The sequence below is a fragment of the Melospiza georgiana genome, chromosome 5 (assembly GCF_028018845.1).
Source record: "Melospiza georgiana isolate bMelGeo1 chromosome 5, bMelGeo1.pri, whole genome shotgun sequence".
NCBI lineage: Eukaryota > Metazoa > Chordata > Aves > Passeriformes > Passerellidae > Melospiza > Melospiza georgiana.
This window is the reverse complement of record NC_080434.1, coordinates 3,717,115-3,742,332: the sequence shown is the minus strand read 5'-3', so window position 1 is coordinate 3,742,332 and position 25,218 is coordinate 3,717,115. Positions and strand designations below refer to the sequence as shown.

Here is a 25,218-nt window from a genome sequence, read left to right as displayed (position 1 = left end):
ATATTTATTATGTTTAGACTCCAACTAAGAAGCAAAGTGTATGAAAAATAAAATACCATCTATTCTGCTGAAACATATCCTGATCACAGTCTTTTCTGGCTGACAAAAGGAGTAAGTTGTTCTATTCAGTAGAATTTACCCATGTTTGACACAAAACCAAACAGGAGAACCCCAGATTGTGCCAGACTACAGTATATTGAATATCCCTCACCAGCAATGACCTCTAAATGCACAACATGTTCTCACATTCTTCACATACCCACACCTCCTTGCAACTATCTCTAATGAGAATTGATGCACAAGCCAAGTTCAGCCCCAGGAGCAGGCCAGATGTCATGGTAAGGAACATCTCCTTTACAGCATGTCTCAACCTGAGTCTGCTCACCTCCCCAAAGCTGTCAGCTAAAAAGCATGCTCCACCTTTGCAAGGATTCATTTGGACTCCTCCAACTCAATGCTAGTGCCTACAGGAGACAGAAAGGGAAAAGAGAATGAATTCATGAGCCCCAATCTTTCTCCCAAAGCCAAAGAGCTTGTACATAGTGATTTTGAGGCTCTGATTTTAAATTAGTGCCTAGCATTCCAAAAAGCCTCTTATTTCTTACAAAACTCATCTGCAGACTGGAACATGTACATTAATCCTGTCACTTGCATTTTCATGTAACACTTATGTCACAATACTTAAATCGTGCATAAACAGAACTCTATTTTTGAAAGGTTGACCCCACATCTCATCTGCCCCAGGCCATCAAATGCCAAACAAATCAAGCCTGCAGATGCCAGACCAAAACAATGGACAAGCAGGCATTGGAAGTTATCAGCTGCCTGCCTTAAATGGATGGAGAGGATGCACAGGAGCCACCCCTGTAAGCACAAACAGGTGCCAAAGCACAGGCTTCTGGAAAAAACTTACAGTTCCCATGTGTGGCAAGCCCCATTCCAGTGCTGAGCTTCTGTGGGAACAGGGGACTAAGTGCAGGGAGCTCAGGCTGGCAGCTGGAGTAGCTCAGGTATTGGTTCATGCTCCTTCACACCTACAAAGCTGAGGCTGCACACTCCTTCCCGCTTCAGTGCAAAGCAGTGTTTAGACATGGAGAGAGATAGAGCCAGCTCACGAGTCAATGTTGTGGTGAAGAAAAGTCCTGGGAATACTTTCAATAAAAGGCTTGAGGGATATGGATAAGATCATCATACAGCTCATGAAAGTATTCCACAGCAAGGTATGTCAGTAAACTACATCTTCATTTGGGATAAAAGCCAATCCAGGGATTAAGTGAACAACCTGTCAATGCCCTTCATCATCAATCACCTGCATTGTCTCTGAAAATGTGTGGAAACAATTCCACCCTCCTGCCTCCACTGCAATGGGGTGATTCACAGAGTTGCTGCAAGGAAAAAAAGTAGGTCTGGCTTGTGAATAGCAAACTTGCCTACCCAAACTTGTGTTTATGGGAAATACACATGAAAAACAGACTAAATATGCCTCTCCTTAGTTAAACATTGGTTATAAGAGGAAAATAAGCATTTTTTGGCCATGTTTGTGGTATAAGGAACCACCATAAATCAAGTTATCTGTAGCACATGTATCCAGTTGTCTACACAAAACAGGTACCAGGTATTGGCACTGTTTCCCTGCAGGTGAGTGCTGGCTAGCATGAACTCTGCCACCATGCATGGACCCAAGAAACTTTTAGAGTTGGGACACCAAGTAGTTCTTGGAAATGATGCTTCCCTATCCTATTCCTGAACAGCATGAACTGTTCAGGCCATCACTTCTGCTTCCCCAGCACATCCCACTTACAACACCTACCACTCCAATTACCTATTGGAGAGATCTCACTTTATCATAAGCCTGATCTTTCCTTGTTCCAGCCATGGCCTGCCATCCATCCAACCCTCCATTGCCCCATGCAACACCACAGCCCAGCTGGAGCAGAGTTCGTTCTCTGTTTTATTTTCTTATATTTTCAGATGCAGAACTCCTAGAGTGATGAGAACGCATTTATTTATTTTTGGAAATATATCTTTTATTATGCATCCTGGTAATGAAATTCCCATTTCTTTATATAGAGATGGGCCTGTAGGAATATTTGACTGCTGCTTCTTGTAACAAACCACCTAATGGTACTAAAAATTATTATTTGAAATGCTTTGCTTTATTTTTACATAACATTCATGGACACCTACATATTGGTATTTTAGAAAACTGATTTTTCAAAATCTCTGTCTAGAAGTATCTAGCAGAAACAAAAATTTACCAGACAGAAAATCCCCCAACTTTATCTGTCCCAAAAATTAATACATCAAGTTTCTTTCTTATATTTTTTTCTATGTAGTAGTGACAGATCCTACTACAAGGTTGTTTAACCTCTGTGTGATAATGCAAATTTTATCCGACCACATCTCACATGCATTTTGAGCCTTGAATCACTACCAGCCTGAATGCTGATATATAAGCAGAAAACCCAGTAGCTGGGTCACTATTTAGATAATGACTCTTTTTCTCCACAAGGCAAAGGCAGCATATAGATATGCAGGAGAGCTGTAAACAGTTAGAAGCTAAGAAATTGATAGGTGAATATGATGGATGAAGAGAGCAAAGATTTTAAGTTCAGACTTCAAGCTTAATTTTAAATAAAAATTATTTAAGCTGATCTAGCCAAACTTTAGATTAGCCAAACTAAAGGCAATTATTTTATGTGAAGTTATATAAACATTTTATGGCTTCTTTTCCTATCTGATCCTCCCTTAATTGTTTTTTGAAATTATTACTATTACAAAGATGCCTGGAGAGAGATGATACGCTCAATCATTTTGAAAGAGTAATTTTAAGCCGGGCTCCCTGCAGCAGCAGCCAGCAGTGCCTGCTGTATGTGGCCATGGTAGTGGCAGTGCCAGGTGCAGGTGCTGGCAGGGCCAGCGGGCAGGAGCAGAGCTGGCAGCACGCGAGGCCTGGGGCTCTCGTCCCACTCACAAGCGTTTCACGTGCTCCAAACCAGACTGTTCTGCCAAGCTGCTGCACTGCCCTCCTGAGCTCTTCTTGCTTCTCCCAGCGAGGTCAGTGCTTGCCCTTGCTGGCTGGCACAGGCTGCTTTGGTATAAAAAGGGCAACAGGTGGCAAGGCTCACCCCAAGGTCATGGAGAAGCCCGTGCCTTCCAGCTGCCCAGGAAGGAAAACTGACTTCATGTTCCCAGTTCACCTGCATGGCAGCAGGTACTGCTGTAGTTACACATGAAGTTTCCATTACATAAGCGTTTACTGACAGAACTTTAAAAAACCCACACATTTAGGGCAGTTCTTTTTTTTTTTCAAATTTTAATTTCCTGATGTGACTATGGAGAATGATGACCCAGGGATATGAGCTTTGAGCACTGAGTACATTAAAGAAAAAAAAAAGCCAACAACAAAACCCAAAGTAAGATTGAAACACACTCCTAGATGAAATTACTATGGGTTGAAACATATGATTTGGCACAAATTATTGAAGACTAACAGATATCTGTTTGGCTTGACAGAGTTAACAACAAGCTGAAAATTATTTCATAAGCCCATAGAAGGAAGCCTTTGCTTCTTGTATTTGTTCTTAAGTTGTTAACTGGATGCCTACAAGGTTAAATACAGCCCAGGGTGTCCTAGAGTGAAACCACAAACTCCAGAATTCCTTACCCCATTATTCCCCTTCAGGTTTTGACATTAAATGGATTGCAAATGTGCAGCTTACATAGGCTCTTTCCCATTCCAAGAGGACAAATCCAAACTTCCCTCTTCTCTCTTTGGCTAACACACCTGAACTGGCAACATGAAGCAGAGGTAACTTTTCAATAACAATTTAGAGATTAGCTGGTAACAAATTAGAGAAATTAGAAATTTCAAATTAAAATTAACAAAAACAAAACAAAAATATTTCCAAAGGCTAATAACCTTTCCAGAAAGTGGGATAATATTTTCACCTCCATGGCAAGTGCCTTATTGTCCATAATGGCACTGCTCTGCCTGCAGCTGGCCTGTGGCCTCCTTGGACAAGGCTGCAGGGTGCATGATCCCCATATGCTGTACCCCCTTCAGAAAGAAAGCAAAGAAAACAACACCAGGTGTGTCTAGTAGCATGTCCTTCTTAGTAAGGACACACTAATCTTGGATTGTTGATGGTAAGTGATGAAGCTGAAAGCTTTTAGCTTTTTAAAAATACAGGTTCATTCCGTTTCCTTCAATACATTCAATATTTTCTTTTTACCTTCAAACACTTGTTGAATGCAACTTCCACTCAACTGTTGTCTACCCCACCGAGCAGAGAAAAAGAACTTTCAAAGCTCACACTATAAACGCTGAGCAGCCACAGTCCCAAACTATGCTGAGTTATCCGAGATCTTCCTTCCACAGGGATGAAAGGACCTTCATCATCTTCCCAGAAAGCAGTGGAGGGCATGGCTTTGCCCCATGCAGAAGGAGTTATCCCTCCCATGAGAAGGGGTTTGAGCTTGCCTGGAATGCCATGATGGTGTGTTGGTGTCCAGCTGGGTGCTGACAATCCTTGAGAATGCAGAGTGAAAGCTGCATAAATCTAAACTTCAGGAAAAGCACCCAACTGAAGCACATCAACAGATGGATCCTGACATATGTTATCACCTTATGCAGCATAGGGTGGTGAACCACAGGGACATTTGTGACATTAATTCAATAAGAATTTTGAAATAGAAATACAAAGGGAGCAGAAGGAATGCAGAAATCATCTTCAACCATTTTTCAACTAGTCCAAATAGGCCAATGTTCAGTAATGGTCTCGTCCTTATCACTATAGTAACTAATAAGGCAGCACTGAATTTTTTTAAGTCTTTTAGCATGATTACATGGACACATGAACACTGTGGTCAGCTAATAACCTTATTTAACTTCTTCTGGAGTTGGTGAAAATCTTTCCCCTAGCTTCAGCAGAATCTAGATTAGGCTATTAATTATACACTGAGTACTGCCTAGAAGATCTATTGCTGCCTAGTGAGTTTTTATCTATAGTAAAATGGCACTGGCTTTTCACAGTTTTATTTACCCTTGGTACACTCAGATTTTAAATGCACATACAATTTACAGAATTTGCATATCTTAAAGTGCAAGTTCTCCAGCAAGTAAAAAATTCACTTAATCACCCACAAATGATTCCCAAAGAGTATTACAGTCCCAATGCAAATGGCTTTGACCAAAGTGTCTCTGAAAATTTTAAAACTTTAAGTATCTAAACTCTTCATGGTATCAAATGTATCTCTGAAGAAAGAACCTTTACTGAGCTTTTCCACTGATAGTGCATGTGGCATGTTGACAGAGCAGCAGCACCCTCCCACTAAGAAGGGTCTTTTCTGCAGGAGAGGAAAGTATGGATGGGCCTCCTCACCAAAATGCAGTTGTGGAGATGCGCAACCACAGATCCTGGTTTGAAAAAGAGCAGTCTGAATTTGCAGAAGCAGGTATACTCAAGGTATCTTTTTTTCGGAAGCAACACCTTTTAAGTCTTTTGAAACAACTGTGAAAGTAATTTGTTCATTACCCTTTAGAAATAAAAACATGAAACAAATTCAAAGTGGAAGGTCAAAAATACTATTTTCATTAATAAGAAGCTACTAATGTCTTTCAGATAATACTCCAGATTAAAGATTTATGTGATTATTTTTCTGCATCAAAATTCTTGTGAATAACTCCCAGTCCAACAGAAACAAGTTATCATTGATGCTGAGGGACTCTCAGCCCTACTTCCACTGAAATCTAGGATAAGATTCCCCTGGCTTTCCACATGATATGATCTGGTAAAAAGAAGGTCATCACCAACTTACCTAATATTTCCTTTTTAAATCAGCAACTCTAAATTCAGACCTAAATCCCTAATAAAAGAAACTTTAAAAGAGTTTGTTCTTCCTCAGTCATTCTTGCTCAGCTCAGTGTACACTTGCTTATTCAGTAACCTTCTAGCATAAAAGTGTTTCAGCTTTTCAGCTTCTCAGTTAGGGAAAGTGTGAGGGTTCTTTTAAAAAACTTCTATTAGGACCTGGGGCTTTTAAGCAGGAAGAGGATCAAGAGTGAGAATATGTGATCAGTGGGAAGAACCAAAGGGATTTCACCGCTGATAAATTCCCCTTTCTTCCTCAGGAGCCACATTTCTGTCCTGCTTCCTTCAATGCAGAAAAATGGATTCTTTTCCAAGGCAAGCAAAAAAAAAAAAAAAAAAAAAAAAAAAAATTTCAGTCCTTCAGGTCATAGAAAATCACTTGCCTGGAGACATTAGTCAGGATAAGTTCTTCTCTTTCCTGTTTGCAATGTCCAGAACTCATACACTTTGTTTCAGAATGGTTATGAAACATTCATTTTCAACATGATGTGATCTTGAGAATTTCAACTTCCTTATCTGTTTTGTTCATACACATTTTGTGTGCATACAGTTGAAATAGACTTCAAAAATTACATGTGTACAGTGATATAAGACTTGCTACAAATTTCACAAGAATACCTGGGTTAAGTGGAAAGCAAAAGAATTGTTCAGCCAATATCTACATTTGTCAAGGGACCAACAAAGTGGAAAATATTCTCATTTATATGCACAGCATCTGAAAATACCTCGTACAAGTGAAATTCAAAAAGATTATGAGACATAACTAATCAAAAGATCTCTACCCAATGAAGAAGCATGCAACTGGCATCTTGCCTTGAGTGAATGGGCTTGCAAATAAGCACAGGATGTAGTAAGTATTCACTAACTAAAGCACCAGGCACAGAATGGTATATCCATCATAAATTTCAGCAGGCTAATTGTCATGATAATACTGACAGTGCTCTCCAGATAAAATCAACAGCAACAGCAAAATCTTTGGATCGTGGTTAGGAAGAAGAAATCATCAAGGTAAGCAATTTTACTTGATGAAAATTTGTTTTCATACCTTAATCATTACTTCCAAAATTTTTGTTCAGTTGTGAATCTCTGGATTGACAGTCTGCATGCTGTTGTCACACCATGATCTCATTTTTCCTTTCCTCCACTACACTGCTACCCCACACAGTTATTCCACAAGTCCCACACCAGGACAACAGGTCACTCTAGGCATCAAAAATTATTTTAAAGGATTAGAAATGAACAGTTTTACACAGGCGATGTATAACACTGGCAGATTGTGGACCAAGTTGAAAGATGCAGTGTTTAAAACAACATTTGTCTGGGGTTCCTGTCGGGGACCCTGGTGTGTAACCAGTCACAGGGTTGAGCTGACACATACACTGTTAGGTAATCCAAATCCCAGGCTGCATAAACAGAGCAAACCAGCAAGGAGTTCTGAAACCAGCATCACTGGGTTACTTAGAAGCATCTCTATGCTCTGCTTCTCTCTCTGCAGAAAGCTACCATCACATCTAGGTTGGGAATCAGCTCCAATCAAGAGCATGACTGTGATACAGATAAATCAGGAATTAAAACATTCACAAGCAGCTGATGGGTTAAGCATGGTTACAAAGAAAGAAAACCAAGAAGCTTTTCTCAAACTAGGGGAAAATCATCATTCTCATGGATGAAGCCTCCCCCCCACACCTTGGGTGCAAAACCCCAGGGAAGGGAAGGCTTGCAGGACCTTTCCCTTCAGTTCACCCAGGCCCTGCAGGCAGCTCATATGCATCTTCACACAGTACAGCAAAAAAATGGAAGCATAGGTATAAACTGAGTAAACACCATGCAAATGATTAAGTGCTCCAGAGATATCTCCGCACTTGTGCTCTCAGGGTAGAAGATTATTAAATAATTCACAGGATTAGCCTGGAGCTGACACTCTACTTAGACAAATGAGTCCAAATGGCTTTGAACAGCTCATTATCCATCATGGTTGCATAGAGCAAGCAGAACCTGAGAAGTGCAACAAATGCAGCTCCCTCTCTGCAGTCACTGGGAGTTAGAGAGGCCCAGCCATCAGTGGACATTCATCTCATTGTTACAGCAGAAAACAGCACAGTGCAGCTCTTCATACTGTGCCCCAGTCTGTGCTTTAGCTTTATTCCCCTCCATTACAGAGGATCCAAGAGTCCTCACAGCAGGCTTCACAAAACTCAGTGTGGATCATTTTCAAGGCAACAACAGCAGCAATAAAAGGAACACTTTGAGTTCCAAGCCAGTGCCACTGCACAGCCATAGAGGGCTGTTCGTTATCTTTTGTGGTCATTAGAAGATGAGAAGTAGGTTACCCTATGTCCTGCAGGAAGGGAAAAGCAGAAGTGTTTCTAATTCCAGGGAATTCTTCCAACTCTGTCTGCCCTGTGCAGCATCCCACACCTTGCAGTGACTTCAGGAGTAGTCAAGTGCCAAATACTGTGTGTCACTGCATTTGACTCCTCTACAATTCCTTCAAGAATGCACACCATTTTCTCCTTAAAAAGCTTGCAATCTTCATTTATGTGAAGACAGACTAAACTTCTCCTTTAACCTTTAAGTTCTAGAAGAAATTAAGATCAATAATTGTTCTTTCTAGCAATCTTCTCTTCTGTGTAATGAGCTGAGCCCAAAGCAAAACTTAATCACCTCCAGGCTTCCAAAGACATATGAAATCACACTTTGCTGTAACCAGCTACTCTTCTCCAGCCCCCTACCCAACTTCACTTACCCAGCAACTAAACTTTGAAACCTCAGACATGCACAAGTGCACTGTGCTGCTTGCAGACATCCCCTGTTGAAAGACCAAGCATCTGAGTGTTTTTTTGGTGGAAGTGTTGTAATAACACCTTACCTGAATCTTTTTATTTTGCTACCTTGTGTTCCTCATATCTCCAGTGAAACATCATGTTCACTTTCACATCTAAAACCAGCATCAATTTCTATTACACAGTGTAAGGCTCAACAACCCTGGGCTCACAAGGATTGCTGGCAAGCTTCCTTATTTCAAGTCCCCTACCATTTTCCAGGAGTTGCACTTCCATTTTCATTAGGAGATAAATAGTACAAAGCATCTACAGATAGGTTGATTGATAAATTCTGAGTACAATATTGATATCCATATCTCAAACATCTGCAGTCTGTTACCATCAGAGCTATTTACAAGCATTAATAATAAGCCCTCAATGAGACAGGAGTGCTAGGCTGGAACTGAACACAGAAGGTCCCAGAAACTTCTGACTGATAAGAAGGGCTCATCTGGAAGTGTTACATTTAAGCAAACCATTAACAATCTTAACAGTTATTTAGGTTTCGTTTCTATGGCAGGTAAAAACGCAAGCCTGGATTTTGTTATGAAGGCTTTATCACTTTAAATAAAACAAGTTAAAAATCTCCAGTGCACAGGAAGAAGGGCACTGGAGGCTTGGCTGAGATGGATAAAATTAAAAGCAAGACTGATTTTTCAGCTAGTTGTGGCACAACAGTAGCAGAGTGCTCGATCATTTACCCCTTGAGGCACACAGCACTGCAAACACATAAAACCAGAGAGAATACCCACAAAGAGATGGAAAGAACTGTTTTAAGATCTGTGACATAGCCCACTACACACAATTAGTCAGGCCACAACAGGAGAGGAGCACAACAGTGAAAACAGTCATAACTACATCTCTAAACAAGCCATTGGTCTCCATAGGCAGTAAGCACAACTCTGACTTACCTTCTCACATAGCACACAGTCGTCTGTCTCTTTCCTTCTGACTAGCTCAGCTAGGAGCAAAAACTCCCTGACTACCCAAAGAAAAGGTTGGCTACAGTAATATCTTGAAAGAAGGTATTCAAATAGCTGCTGCTCCCTTGGATTAACTTCATCCTTTTATTCAATGCGGATTGCTAATTCTACATTAGTGGGGTTACCCACTCACATCCACACTGTACAGGTGTGGTGTCTACAGACAGCAGAGTTGGGAACTTGCAAAGCTTACAAAGTAATTTAAAGATGATGGATGGGCAGGAAATTATTTTCTAACTGCAGACCCTCTCATAAGTACATACTTCTTGCTTCCTTTCTCCCTAACACAGGTGCACGTGGTGGGTGGAACTCCACCAGCCCACAACTCCACGCCACTATCTGCAAAAGCAGCCCTCTTCCTATTTCTGCACCACAGATCACTGCCATCTACACCAGATCATTTCCCACATTAATCCAACAATAGTGGTAAAAGTCCACTAATCCCTTGGCACCTGCCCTCACTTCTGGGTTAAAATCTACCCTAGGGTCAGTTCAAGGATTTTATATGTTAATAAGTTGGGAAGGGAAATGTTGTTAGGGTTAGTTTGTTTCCAGCTGGGCTATTCCCTGCTTCTCCTGTCTGGAGAGAGGAATTTAGCACTGAAAGGTTCACTTATAGAGCAGACACCTCTTCAGACAGGATGGAGCAGCTGAGTTATGAACTCACCACCTCTCTCTGCAGTGATGTTTTATAGCTTTGCTGCTTTATGGCCATGCTGCTATGAAGCACTTTATGCCAGAACAGTCTGATATAGTGAGTGCTTGAGCCACACATTCCTCCATGCTCCCTATGAAAGTCCAAGAAAAATAGTATTTACTCAGGTTTATACATGCACTGGCATATTTGTTTAAGGATGTGTTAAAGAAACAAGAGCTCCTGAGCTGTCCTCTGTGACATGAAGGTATCCTAATACTGCAGCTGCCTTTGAGGAGGAACCCCTTCTGCTTCAGAGAGCTCGTGTGGTGCAAGGTGGGGAGAATCAGAGGTCTGACCTGATTAAGCAGTGCTGCTGCAATCCTGAGCTCAAACCACCCTGCCTATGCTTCAAGCACTCTGATAAGCACAGCTAATTTACATGAGTGGGGGAGGAAGGGAGAAAGTTTCCAATATCATCAGAGAAGGACAAACAGAGTAAGAAGCAAAAGGCACCTATGTGCTACAGTAAGGTCAGAAACGTTCAGACACGTCTGAAGAACAATTACAGAGAGTCTCTTTCTTAAAGTATTGGTCATAGTTTTGAAACAGGAACAGAAATAACACCTGATGCAGAAATCAGGAATCTGGGAGATAGGGTAGTATTTGACCCTTGCATAAATCTAGGCTGTAAAACTTGGTGCTCACTTAAATATTATTTGTTCCAAATATGTAGTTTGGCCAATGGTCAGAGAGCAGAAGAGAAATAGTCTGGCTTTCCCCTGAGCCCCACCATGCCTGTGAGCACAAACCGCCTGACTGTGGAGCCTGCACTCATTTTTCCAATCCGGCTCTTTGTCAGCAGAGAGCTTTTTAATCTCTTACTCCAAGGTGCTATGACTGATCAGTGATCACAAATACTGTTTCTACACCAAGTGCTCCCTGCTATAGTCTCCTCTCTTGGTAAGTGGTCCCTCCTCCTTGCCATTTCTCCCAAGGCACACACTTCCTCTCTCCTGGCAGTAGTTTTTTTGCTTGCTCTCCCTCAGAAATGGCAGTCAGCTCACACCAGCACATACCCCAGCCTTCCTTCCCACACCCAACTCTTCTTACAGGCACAGCATCAGCATGGTCAACACTCCCCAGTTTCAAAAAGACAACCCACAAACTTGGCAACACAATTTTTCTGCTGCTCTAAGCAGAAGTCCAAACATAGAGAGGGGAGTAGTAACACCCTTAAAAAAGACCCCCAGTTCCCTTCCCACTCCAGATTAGCACAGAGGGCATGCCACAGGAGTATCTCTGGGACTAACTTCCAGACACACATCTGCAACAGCCCCTTCCAGGAAAGCCACCTGCTTCCACTGCATGCTGCAAGGCATCATCAGGCTCCTATGCATGTGATGCAGTCAGAGAGAAGAGGAAGTCCTGGCCCGTTTTGTGTCAGCACAAGTTTCTGGTGTGTTAAGAAACTTCCTGGAGGCTGAGCAGCCAGACAACTGTGATTAATGGGGTCCTGCAAATCCTAACGGTGTGAAATTGGGAGGTGACCATATTCAACTGTGATTTCACTCTTTGTATGCATCAGTTCTCTGATGACTCCTACCTACCCCAAACACCTCCCAGAGAGAAATAAGAATGTACCAGCTACATCAGCTAGCAGCAATGCAGCAAAAGCTCTGGCATGGAGTCATTGCAGGGCCTGCATGGGGAATGGAGAGCCAGAAACAAGGGCTTGTGAAGACACCAGTCTCCTGTCATTCCAATCAGTGTTCTCTGGGATTTTACTTTTCAGGTAACATGTCAAATTAGGCAAGAGCCCTACAGTACATTAAACCTCCTCTGCAGAGATTTTGGGTGATCTCTTTTTGCTGCTAGGGCAATTTTGAAAAAAAAATCGACCAAACAACAAAATACAATCGGCATTACAACCTGAAGTGGTGTCATTTTGTTCTCTTCAAAGCAGAAAGGAACAAGAGCAATAGTACAAGGGTTTAAGAGCCTCTAGTGTGGCAGAAAGACAATTTCCCACAGCACAGGTACAGCCTGACATTTTTCCTCTGAGCATATCCTCCAAGCCTTAAATAAGGGGCAGTGAGACTATAAACAAACCATGGACACATTACAGGGCTGCCCAGAGGGCAGGCTGGAGTGTGACTGAAGGGAGGTTGCTATAACTAACAGAGCCAGCCTTTCAAGAAGTCTCTTTGGAACAGAATATCTCTTTTATCCAATCATAAAAGAAAGTAGTCAATTCCTGTTATCCTATAGCAGAGAGGGTAATTCTCTCCTAGTGCTCCAGTCAACATATTTTTTTCTTTCACAATCACATTTCCTAATTTCCTTCCAGGCCTACAGCTACCACAGAAGTAACCACAAGACACTTACATCTTTGAATGTACCAACAGCACGTCTCCTTCAACAGTGTGGATCTTTCCTTGCATTTCACAGCATTATCATCACTAGTAGAAAAGTCACAGTTTCAGTCTTACCCTCCTGAGGTCAATTTTTCTGCTGACACATACCTAGACCAAACCAGGATTGTTCCCAACTAAGTCACAGTGATGCTGATTCCTTCAGGTTTCTGAAACTGCTTTGGGATTTAGACCACAATGGCACTGCCCAGCCATCTCAACTCTCAGAGCAGAAGTATCTCTGTTTCACAGATTGAGAAAGAAGGGCAAAGAGAAATGCACTGATTTGCCAACACAGCAAAATGAATATCAAGAATAAGATATTCTTAACCTCCAAATGTTTCTCCCTCTACACCTACTACTAAGACTTCAATGAAAAGTGGCAAGATAAAAGTATGTGTTTGTTCACTGTTACTCTGTTGTGTGCTCATTAGAGAATAAACCTGGGAAAAAAAAAAGAAGATCTTTACTTTTATTTTGCATTAAACAGATCAGATATAAGTTGCAAAACTTCTCAGATGTAATTCAGGGAAAGGTGGCAAAAGATAAAATCCCTTATCAACAGTTTGGTAAGGGCCCCTGGTGACAACACAATGACTCGAAAGAACTGGCATGGTTTATTTCATCCAGAAAAATAGGGAGTCTTACCATGTCTGCTCTGGTTATTAAGGGCCCCGACAACACACTCCTTCACCAGCTTTGGCTGTGCTGCTCCACTCAGGATGGAACTGCTGCAGCTGAAGTTTCCACAACTCCCTTTAGTGCTAAAGTCACTTCTTGAGTGGTAGCTGAAAAAAAACCAGAGAAAACCCCACCCATTCTATGTATGTTCTCTTTTACACATTTCTCAATATCAAGTACTTTTCTTAAAGAACATAAGAAGTGATAAAACATTTTTCAAAGCAGAATGTCAGTATTCTAGTTTACTTTGTAATTGCCAGTTTTGAGTTTTTAAATGGTATAGAAGGTATTCAGTATCTAAGATGATTGCAACAGGAGTCAATAAAAACTAGTTCTTCCTGTTCCAACCATAGCACTCACTTTTTTTAGGCTCTTCTTGCTCACAGCTTGGCAAATTCCTGAATTTCTCCTCTTGCAGATATCCTCAAAAATTATGCAGGAACACCACATCTTGAATCACACTGTTGACAGCATCAAAGCTAGCATATCTCACATTCAAGTGCACAGCAACGTCATAAACTTAACCCTTGGGTTTTCCCTGCTTTAGTAAGTAGGGAAAGAAATCAGCATTGAGACCAAATCATTTCCCTCTTGTTTCTAAAATTATTTTTGGTGCTTTGTGCCCTCTACAACCTCCCAGGATTCCCACAGGATATCTTGAGTCAGAAAAGGATCATGTTCATTCAGCTCTATATGATGATCATAACAAATGGAAACAAATAGAAATTCATTCTCTGAACTTTCAAGAAAAAGTTCTACAATATTCCTGCTCAGACAAAAGCTATGGTAGGACAGAAATTTATACTCTGGGTATTTTTCATTACTTTAAGGATAATTATGTGCTGAAGCTGATGTTTTATCATATCTTTCTCCATTAAAAAACCTTCCATAACAATAAAACCTCTGAAGAAATGAGGCTGAGGTTGAATGTAGAGTGGCTAATGTCATCAATGCTGAGCTAATAAGTGACTAAGCTTTGACTTATATTGAAATGTCATGGAAAGTTCTTCTGTGTCCTCTTCCTCTTGAAGCTCTCCAGCAGCTTTTGGCAGCACTTGCCCTTCCCAAGATTAGCCCAAATTGGGTCAGAGTTTATCTGAGGAGGGGGAAACTCTCTTTTCTGCTGTCTGAATGCACACTGCTGGGGAAGGGGTAACAATAAGAGCTAGTGTTAGGATCTGTCAGATGCAGTGGCATAAATACAGAAAAATTCTCCAGAAGTAGTGAAAATTGAGTGATAAGAAGCACATTTTGAAGTTCATTCTCAGATTACCCCTTGAGACTATAAACCTCCTGTGTAATAGCAGTAAACTCCAAGAAATACTCTTTCTTCAAACTGCTGAACAGAAATCTGGACGTTCAGCATTGGCATGTACTTTTGTGTACATTTGTCTTTCCATAAACTACTTTTATGGTAAATGCAGGGATGTCACTTGTGCTGATTTTTTTAAAGGAATTTAAGGTCATTTGAATACCTTGAGATATATTGGAAACTTGTTCAAATTAGTGGCTTTTCAGGGTAAAGCCTCCATCCTACATTGATCCACTATGGACAAACTCCTTTCTGCAGTTTGAGGGAGAGTAAATTATAGAAGGATAAATAAGAGCATGATTTTTCTTTAGTGATCCACTAATGGCAACAGAGTCCTGCAAGAAGATGTAGTGAATACCACATAAAGCCAAGATGAAAACAGTAGTAAAAGGACCCACAGATGCAAGATCTGGATAAAAACTCAGGTATCACTGGAATGATAAGATGTTCTCCACATCTTACATGGCATTCCCTGAACATTTGTTCAACTACTTTGTTGAGGATTCCTTAACAGCAGGAACAGACCTGAGACTTTACTGGGCTGCACACTATAAGAACAGCAGAGATGATCAGTAGAACAAGATTCTGGGAAAAACGTGTCAGATTTGAGATCTACCTGAAAAACACAGGGGGAGGATGAGCAAGAAAATGGGAAGAAAGCCAAACACAGCCCATAGGATGTGAAGTAAAAGTAAAAGTAAACTTAGTTTATACATGCAGTGAGGATTCCTGAGCCAGTTTTCTCACTAGAAGAATAGGAGTCATGTTCACTTTAAACAGAAGTATTATTTTTCTAAAAACATAGAAACTTTCTAATGAATGAAAAGATCATGAATGAAAAGTTTATATTCTTCAGAGGTGGTAAAAATTCCTCCAAGTTACTACAATGCCACTGTCAGCATTTCCTCACATACTTGATATTCACTGTTTACAAAACCTGCAAAGTAACAACACTGCTAAAAAGTAAGCACTAAAATGTCACCCTGTTAAGTGTGCACAGTGGGAACCTTGCTCTTCTTGGAAAGCCCTCTTTTGAATGTGACACAGTTATGGCCAGATGAGGAAAAAAATAAAAAGGAAAAAAAACCCAGTACCTTCCAAATGTCCAAATGCCATTTATAAAGCCATGTTGGTACAATCCATCAGGAAACATTAGAGCAAGCACACAATTATCCTAGGACTGTAAAAAAGATAGCCCAAAGGAATTTTGGACATGAACATAATCCAATTTTACTGCTATGCAAAAAAATGTAGCCTCCCTATTGAAGGCAATGTAGTCTCCCCATAGCCAGTCATTGAAAAGGACAGAAACCATGTAGGGACTTATATAATATAGTAGCTGTCAAAATGTAGATGCCTGTAATAAAGATCACTACAACTGCTCAATTATTGCTGCTTTCTGCAACATGCATTGACCATTAAAGCCCAAGGCCTTGCAAAATAACCAAAACAGACACAAAAGCTCACTGAGATTCTGAGCAGTGTGGTTAGAGTAGGGGTAAAAATCCACACCCAGAATAAGGCATGCATCAAGTGATTTCAAATCCTTTTAAACTATTGTTTGTTTTAGTGACATGAGCTCCCCTCCTGCCATCACCCATCCAAAAAAAAAAAAAAAAAGAAAATAAAAATATTGGAAATTTTCTCTTTTCTCTGCAAGCATCTAGCATTTGCCCAGCACTGTCAGGGTGGTCCAAGCTTGCACAGTCCATAGGCACAGCCCCCAGCACCCTGCCCTGCCAGGCTGTGCTCACTCATCATGCTGTCTCCTCCCTGCCTTTTAATGATGGAGAACAAGGGAACTGAGCTTCATGGATCAAAAACAAATTAAGAAGACATGCATAACCTCAAAATTTACTCTCCTATACATTATCATCCAACTAATCTGTTGTAATTTCAGGATATGTGAATCATGCCCTTGCAGGTAATATAGCTTATGAGGAGCAATCCTGTTGCCTGCAATCAGGTTACTTCTTATGAATAAAGACTTCAGAATCTTGCCCTTAAGGAGAAAGAATTCAAGACTCATGCAGTCTGAATTAAAAAGTTAGGTGACAGTACAATTTGCAACTCCATTTCACATAATTTGTTATCAGATGACTTTTCTTTCCACAAATCCACATTAGCATTGCCTACGATGAAGGTGTATAATAATCTATGATTTAATAAATAAGACTTTTTAAAAATACAAGGAAGAGTCTCCATACCCACTGGCTACAGAAATTGATGTAAATATCAGTCACCCACTATTTTTAGGCAGAACTTACTATCAATTTGTTAAACTCCTTTTAAGAGTCATACACAAATAAGCTGAAATATATAAAAAATCAGAATTGTGTGTCTGTAATGTCCCAGATTCACTAAGGCCAAACACTACTTTTCCTACAACACTGCTTCCTAAGTAGTAAGTATTTTCAGATGGTAAAGCTGAACTGGGGATTATCTTTATACAGCAAGATCTTGGCAGCCTGACAGAAAAAATTAAAGGAGCCTGCTGATCAGTTAAAATACTACAGCTCCAAGTATGTTTGGACGACCGCCAAAGTCTTGGAATTGTTTTGCCATGAAATCTGCTTTAAGACAGGAAGAACAGGAAAGTTTTCAGTCTGGAAGAGGCTTCATGATGAAAAGCCTGGAAATCAAGCCCATTATTCACATCCAATCAAGCCTACCCCTCCCTGCTCCTTGCTGTCCTCTCCATTCCCAGCACAGGAATGTCCATGCATACAAGTGCACTCCACACACCACATACACTCCACACCCCTTACATGCCCTTGGACTTTATTTTTGATAAAATTGCTCAATATTGAATTCAAAATTATACTCTGCCATTTGAGTGAGCTATGCTTCTTTCATATACTACAGGTCACAGAGAGTGCCATTTAAAATAAATTATTTGCCAGTATTAGATGCAATTTAAACCTCCTGGCTCCTAAAGATAGAGTAAGTTCAGGTCTAACCTTCTTTTTCCTCTGCCTTCCTGCACTGCAGCCTTTCAATCATCTCATAATCTTATCTGACACATAGGTTTCTACACAGTCAGTGCAGAACAGATCCTTATTTAAAATCCAGGTGACATGTAGACCTCTACTACTCTTGTGGCTGTAGCACAGGGAGCTCTCCAGGGCTGCTGCTCTTGGTGAATTATTGTGGTCATGCTCTCTCTGAAGTCAGCAAGAACACAGTCCAGGTTCTAACCCTGGAAATCACAGGCAATTAAAACGCAGAATCTGCACAGCTGTAAAAGACTCCCTGAAAAATATTTAGCCATCTTGGTTCCTGGGACACACAAGGAGACCCCTCCATTCCTACCCAGGCCTGCATGTATCTGAGCATCTGCCCTTTGTGCCCAGCAAGACTGGAGAAGCAGCCCCAGCAGTTGCAAGAACACTTTCTCTGCACTGATCCCATATTTTTTTCCATACAGAGTATTCAAAAGCTTTTCGTAAGAGCAGCTTGTCACCACCCTAGATATGACTGTATAGACATGGTAGTGGTTTCACAACAATAAACTGAGTTTCACAACTCCTGCTATTCAATTAAAAATGATCTCCTATCAGATGGCAGAAGCCTCAGGTGTGCTAACTTAGATTTCTCTGAGAAACTGTGAGAAGTTAACACTGTCCTGGCAGGCCTTGGGCTAGCTCAGGTCACCTCTGTCACACTGACATCAGAGCATGGATGTCATGGACTCCATGTCAGCTGTTCCAGGGCACTGGATGAAAATGCAGCTGCCTGTCCTCAGCTGGTCTGTGTGCTGCTGTTCCTGTGCCTGAGCCACACTGAACTGCTGTGCATGCCTTCCCCACAGCCTGTGGGAAGCCATGGTCACTGACACAGGGCACTGCCACCAGGGCTGTTATCTGATTTGAATACAAATCTGATCAAGCCTGTCTCACACACACCCTTTCCCTTTCTCCCTCCCACAGAACCACCAACAATGTGAACTGAATCTTAAGTCTGAATTTCAAGAAAGCCACTCTTTCTTAAACTCCTCACAAGTGTTCTAATACCTATTTGTTCTAGAAAATGTACTTAATTGCAAGATTTCTTGGTATAACTTAAATGACCAAAATACAGCTTTTAGACCAGATGTAACACAAGTAATTTCAAATTAACATGGAAAGACCATTTGCCTTTAGGTTCTCTTGTTCCAAGCTTGGAGGCTCTCAAAATTGGTAGGGATCATGGCAGTTTTACTCACCAAAGCTTAAACATGACTGAGAGATATTTATGCATTGTGTTGAAGCCTTTTGTCTGTGCCAGTCCATACTTAGCAAGTCGTGGGCAATTTCATAGTTACAGTTTTACCCAGCTGTCTTTTGGATCACTTGCAGCTACTACAGAAATACTGAAGTGATCATGCAGGCCCTCATGGCTTTTGAGTACTGAAGAGAGTCCATTACAACCCCAAATGGAGTTATTTCACAGCAGTCAAGGTCTGACAACTTGGCTCTCAGAAGCTCTTTACAGCTGTCAGCTCTTGGATCTCACCTTGTCCCCTCAGCCATCAGGAAGAGAAGAGTCTGCAGGAAGGACAAGACAGCTCTAAAAGAGCTGGATGAGAAAAAGTTATGCCTCCAAGACCTGAAGCCCCTCAGTGATCCTTCTGCTGCTACCCAGGCAGGATACTCTTACCTACAGCTAGCCCTGATCTCAGAGAACAATCTTACAGCCTTTGAGGAGACTTCTGGATGGAACCTCTCCAGCACATCTCTTATTTGGTGTATTTTATCTATAAGCCACTTTCTCTTGTTACAGAACCACCAGAATCCATGGATCTTATGCATAGATGTGCTATACTCCATCCAGGTCATGAAATCCATCGTGCAGATTTTTCAAATTCTTCTGCCTTCAGCTCCAGGTGAGGAGTGAAATGGGTGGGGTGACCACACGACTCTGTAGTCTAGCAGAGTTCAGCTGCCATGGGATGCCAGACTCTCCTGATCCTCTCTGCATTAGAGTGGCACAGGTTTGTCAATGGATGGCAGGGATCAACTAATGGTAGATAAAATGAACCATGGACCACTTGCAAAGACATTAACTCTCTCATCCTAGGCACAATGATGTAACATCCTCAGAGGAATAGATGAAATTGCCTCTATTCCTGATCTATTGCTGTCATGAAATTTGTTTACATTGTCCTGAGATCTGTTTGTGTTGAGAGGGATTCTTTTTGTTGTGAAGAGAATGCTAAATTTCTGAAGATGGTCAGTTATTGAAAACCTGCATGTGACACAGAGTCATACGTTTTTATATTATGCTGCATACCTCCTAGGAATATTTTGTTTATGAAGATAATTTACTGCTTCATGGCTTCTTTTTGATCCTGAATACCATCAGAAAAATTTAAATATTTCATTTAAATGCTTTGACTATCTTTTGAAACACACAGAATAAGGCATTGCAAACATTCTTAAATGCAATGCCTCTCAAAGCATGGTTTATTTCTTCTGCTCACCAAGCTTGTAATGGATTTTCTGCCAGCTTAGGTCTGTAGTCTATTACACCAAATTAACAGCGTTGAAGTCCACTATTTCAAGTCCAAAGGTTTCTGTTTCCTTCTTCCGTGTAGTCAGAGATTTGACTTTGCTCTGGCAGCCCCATTGTACCAATCTCAGGGGGTCAGATCTGCACGCTCAGCACTTCTCAGCAGTCTAGGCAAAGTTGAGCCATGCTTGCTCTGAGGATGAAGCAGAAGGGCACACTTTGCTCTTGCTTTTGGACAAGTCAAAATTCAACTGAACAGCGGTGGCAAAAGGGCTCTGACAGGACTGCCTCAGAGAGGTTCATGGTACGAGAGCTGGGTGAGCTCCCTGATCACAGAAAGGAGGCCACAGTCTAGTTTAGCTCTTTGCACACATAAATGCCTGCAGTACTCAGCTTTTTTTCGGTTCTGCACCCCATCACATCTGAAATACATATATATGGTACAGCTGACCAGGGGAGAAGAAGGTGGAAAACTACTTGGCGTGTTATTTCCACCCCAACTCCTTTGTCAGGACATCATTTTTCCACGCATGTCTGTCTACTCTGGAGCAACAGTCAACTTTGCTTACAATCTAATGTCAAATTTAGATGCTACCAAGTAGTTTAACATATGAAGACACAGAAATTCAGGTATGACCTTGAGACCCAGGGTTATCTCAGAGCTCCTGAGACAGTCAGGTTTCCCCTGCTCTAAATTGGAGTAACAAGCAAGTTCTCCTTCGCAGGCTACTGTGCCCATACTACCTAACAGTGATGAGGTAGTCCCTTGAACTGGTGTCACAGTCCACAGAAGCACCCTGAATTTTGTCTGACCTTCAAAAGGGGTCATGTTCCCTGATTAATTGTAGTTGGTTGGGTGTGACATTAATGTTATGCTTACATGTATTTGTACTCACCACTCTCAGAGCATTTTGACTGAGTATGGTGCAGACATGTCACTATATGAAAACTGAGAGTTTGTCAGCACTAAGAATTCCAATTAATTAGACCACAATAGTTTTCAAAGTGGTTTCATTTTACAAATCTGTACAACCCTCCTGTGAGGATATTAGTAAAAGTATAAGAACACTTAGGCTGGCATCACATACAGTAACAGCAGAGTATATGCTCAGAGGAAGAGCTGTTGTTGAGCTCTTATGTATTTGCAGATACTATTTTATTAAATCAGATTTCATCTCAAGAGAAATTGAGTAAGAGAAGGCCAAGGGAGTGCTGGCTATTATCATTCTCTGCATCTTTCTTGCATTGTTAAGTTGGTTTATGGAATGGTTATATGGGTATTCTTGCAAAACTAATTCTAATTCACTGCATGATCTTATTTGTTTAGTTTGGTTCCAAAGAAAGATGAGTGTAACACACCAGTGTATGTGTTCTCAACACTAGAGCTCTTACATGTCACCATAGATATGCTTTATCTCACAGCTAGCATCTAGATTCTTACTTTATTTCCCAAACAATCACAAGAGAATGGTTTCAGAGAGACAAAGAGAAAATATCTGTTCTGTTTATGATTCAAAAGTGCACAGGAAAAACTTTAGAGTAAGTAAAACTATCATATGAATTGTGAGGTCAATGGAAGCCAGCCATTGTTTGGTTTGCAGTTAAAGTTCAAAGTGATCCCAAATTATGCCAAACCCCCACCCACTCTGGCTGAAAGACAATCCCTGCATTTCAAAATAAGTCAAGAAAGGGATGCTTAATCAAACTCAAGGCTTCTGCCTTCAAGCCCTACAGATAGACTTGCAAAGGCAAATATACCCTGACCTGACAATCCAGTAGAGTATCTGCTTTTTCTCATCCTTCTCATCTTTGATCAATCCCAAGAAAGGGAGGAGAACAGACTTCAGGAGGTGGGTAGTTCCTGTTGTATTGCTGCTGTTTACAATTTCCACCATCTCTATCATTCTCATCCAACCCTGTACAGTCTCTTCTCTGTCATGTTATTACCTGAACTTCAACTAGGTATTTTCCATCAGCCTTCTGATTCAAGACTTTTCTTCCTCTGTTTTCTCAATTTGTCACATTCATCCACGGTAATTCCATTTTCTTCTCAAGGAACCATTCCATCCCTCAGTTGTATGTTTTATCATTATCACAGCTTCATGAAATTCACAGCCCTTTTTACTTCCATTCAAAAGAAGGGTCTTGCATTAAGATGTTTTTTGCCAACGGTTCACCTCCATTTCCTCATTTAATGTATAGCTGTTCTTTGGTCACCAGCTCCCTAAGCTTTTCCCCAAGACACTCCATCCTCTGAGATGTGGTTTGCAAGGAATTGTTATACTTTGGCCCTTCCTTCTTGGTTTCACCTTCTCTTATCCATTAGCACAGTATTATTTCTCACCATTCCATATCCTCTTCTATGTTTAATTCCCATTTTCATCCATCACGACTTCTCCTACTAGTTTATCAACACCTGTCACCTGGGTTGATACTATAGCTCATCTCTGAGAGATATCCTGCAGGAAGGATGGTCTTCCTTATCACAACAGTGTTCTGTCCTATTTCAGAAACACCATCCCCTTGTTACAGTTTGGCTCCTGCCTCTAACATTACATCCTCCCACCAGTTTTCTTTGCACAAGTTGCTGCTGATTTAATCTATTTAAAAATTGACCATACTAATTTTCCCACAACTCCTTTAATCCTTCCATATCACCAGATTAGAATTTTTCATGTTCACAGGGGCTGATCTTGCTTCCAGCCTGGGACAACAAATGCCATTGCCACTACAACAGAACAAAATAAACAAAACAATTCCCACTACAACAACCAACCCCCCCCCCCCCCCCAAAAAAAAATAGCAAAACGAAAGAAACCAAGAAGACAAACTCTGTCAGCCAGAGCTTATTTCATAAGCAAGAGAGTATAAAGAGCATTCAGTTCCTGAACAAAATACCTCAGCATTCTTTCCAAGTAAGCCTCAGTGGTGAGGTGAACCATTAGCTACAAATGCAATTCTTCTCCAGAGTTCTTCCTTGGGCAAGCAAGCAGCTCTAAGAAAAGCCTCAAATCCTACCTGCTCCTCTTGTACTGGGGCCCAATATATCAGCTGGGGATCATATTCCTGGGCTTACTTCCAACACCTGTTTGGCACAGGGCTAGCTGCTCCCTTACATCCTTAAAAGCATTTTCTCCCTATTACACTGCTCTTCAACTTCTCAGTGCATGGTGATCCCATCCAGATGGATGTAACTCACACCTGTGCCCATCCCCTCCCCTCTCCCTGGACCTAGCCTGCCATTCTTCCTGCAGTGCAAAGCTAAAAGCCTCTCCCAGCTATTGACATCCACCCTCAGTCACTGCCTTTCCGAGGTGCTTCCATGCTTTCCTTCCATCTTAATGCTTTTTTAGAGCCCTGCTTCACTAAGAAGGCCTTCAGGAAGACCATTAGAAGAGATCTGCTGGCATTGTTGTCTATCAGGCTGTACTGCAGCTTCTCAGCTTCCTCCTATCCTGCCAAAATGCCTTTAGCCTCTGACCCAGACTAAGCTCCTCAGGGTGGGCTTTGACACAGACCGAGCTCCTCGGGGTAGGAACATTTGTTTGCTCAGAATCTGTTAGCACTCAGTCCAAAAGCAATCTTCTATGCTCTGGCAATCAATAACAACAATTCAGACACCTATGGCAGAACATTTCCATGCTTGACAACTTTATTTACGGAGATATTTCCCTCCTATTTTGTTTTCAAGTATGTTTTACTCAGCTGCCTTACTGGTCCTCAGGCAAAGTGGGGGAAAAGGAGGACACTGCACAGAAATCTCAAGATGAATAAGCAGAATGGCAGTGTTCCTTGAAGACAACTGCCTTCAGGCTGAAAATAATTGTGTCTCAACAATTATTGTTTTAATCCCTGGCCCAGTACACAGAGATTTCAAACCCATGATCTGCAGGTCACTGTGTTTTTCCCTGCAGCTCAAAACTAGTCATAAATTTATATCAACAGTTTCAGGCTTCCACCTCACCATTTACTCACCACTACATTTTATTTTTTCCTTTTGACATTTTCAATACAAAAGTTCAGCCTGTCATTTCAAATTGCTCTTTCAACCCAAATTTAATTTAAAAATAAATAGAAAACAAAAAGGAACATTTCTTTGAGTTTTTATCCTGGACCAGTGGAGATTTGTGGGATGTTTCAGGGAAAAAAAAAAGAAAGAAGAGGGGAGAAAAAACTTACTTCTGTGTCTCCAGTTTTTCTCGCATTTTTACTAACCCAAATATTGTTATTAGTAAAACTGTAATTTGCAAGCAACTGCCTTAGTCTGGATAGGGCATTATCTTCTCCAGGTTTCCAGTGTTGAAAAAACCATGAACATTACTGATGCCATTGCCACAAGAATGCCCCTGCAGATAACTGAATGGTCCTCTACCTCTTCAGCACACCTTGGTGGCTCCATCAAAGCACAGCCTTGGGCTTTTTGCCCAAGAACTGTTTCTGCACAGAGCTGTGCAGGCAGATTTCTTGGGGAACATCCCTGCAAACCCTATGGCCACATCCCTATGATCTGGGCGTGCTGCAGCCAAGATATTCCAGGTGCCCATGATCACCCATCATCCTCTGCAGAGCTTCTGTGAGCCAACAAGGTCAGATCCATGAACTTTGGCATGGGTGCAAGCTGTATTTTAAACATACCAAAGAGCAAAAGACATCTAAGGTGCATCCTGACCTTGCAGATCACATTACATCTGCACAGCCAGGCTGAGCTGGCTTCCTTCCCCAGGTCCTCAGCACCATTGTGACCCTTGGGCAAGAGGCAGCTTCCCCACTGGAGGCTGAGTGCATGGCCCCTGCACCTTCTGGGGCTTCAGCAGACTGGCTTTCCTGGAGTCTGGGCTCTCCACACTCCCAGACCCCCCCGTGCCTGCTGCTCACCTCTGCCTGACTTGCAACACTGCTTTTTCCACAGCATTTCATCAGCCTGTTGTAGCAACTTGGGCCCATGCTGGCTTTCAGGCTGTCTTTGCCAACCCCGTTGTGACACTGCACATTGGAGAGACATGCACAAT

General features: G+C 41.5%; 1 protein-coding gene across 1 annotated transcript in view; it reads right to left on the bottom strand.

The window, feature by feature from the left end:
• ACSL1 (acyl-CoA synthetase long chain family member 1) overlaps positions 1-25,218 on the bottom strand; it is an 86,701-nt gene that overhangs the window by 44,904 nt on the left and 16,579 nt on the right. The window contains exon 2 of the mRNA XM_058023829.1: positions 13,375-13,514. The gene's annotated coding sequence lies outside the window, so the exon portion shown is untranslated. The remainder of the gene's footprint in view (positions 1-13,374; positions 13,515-25,218) is intronic.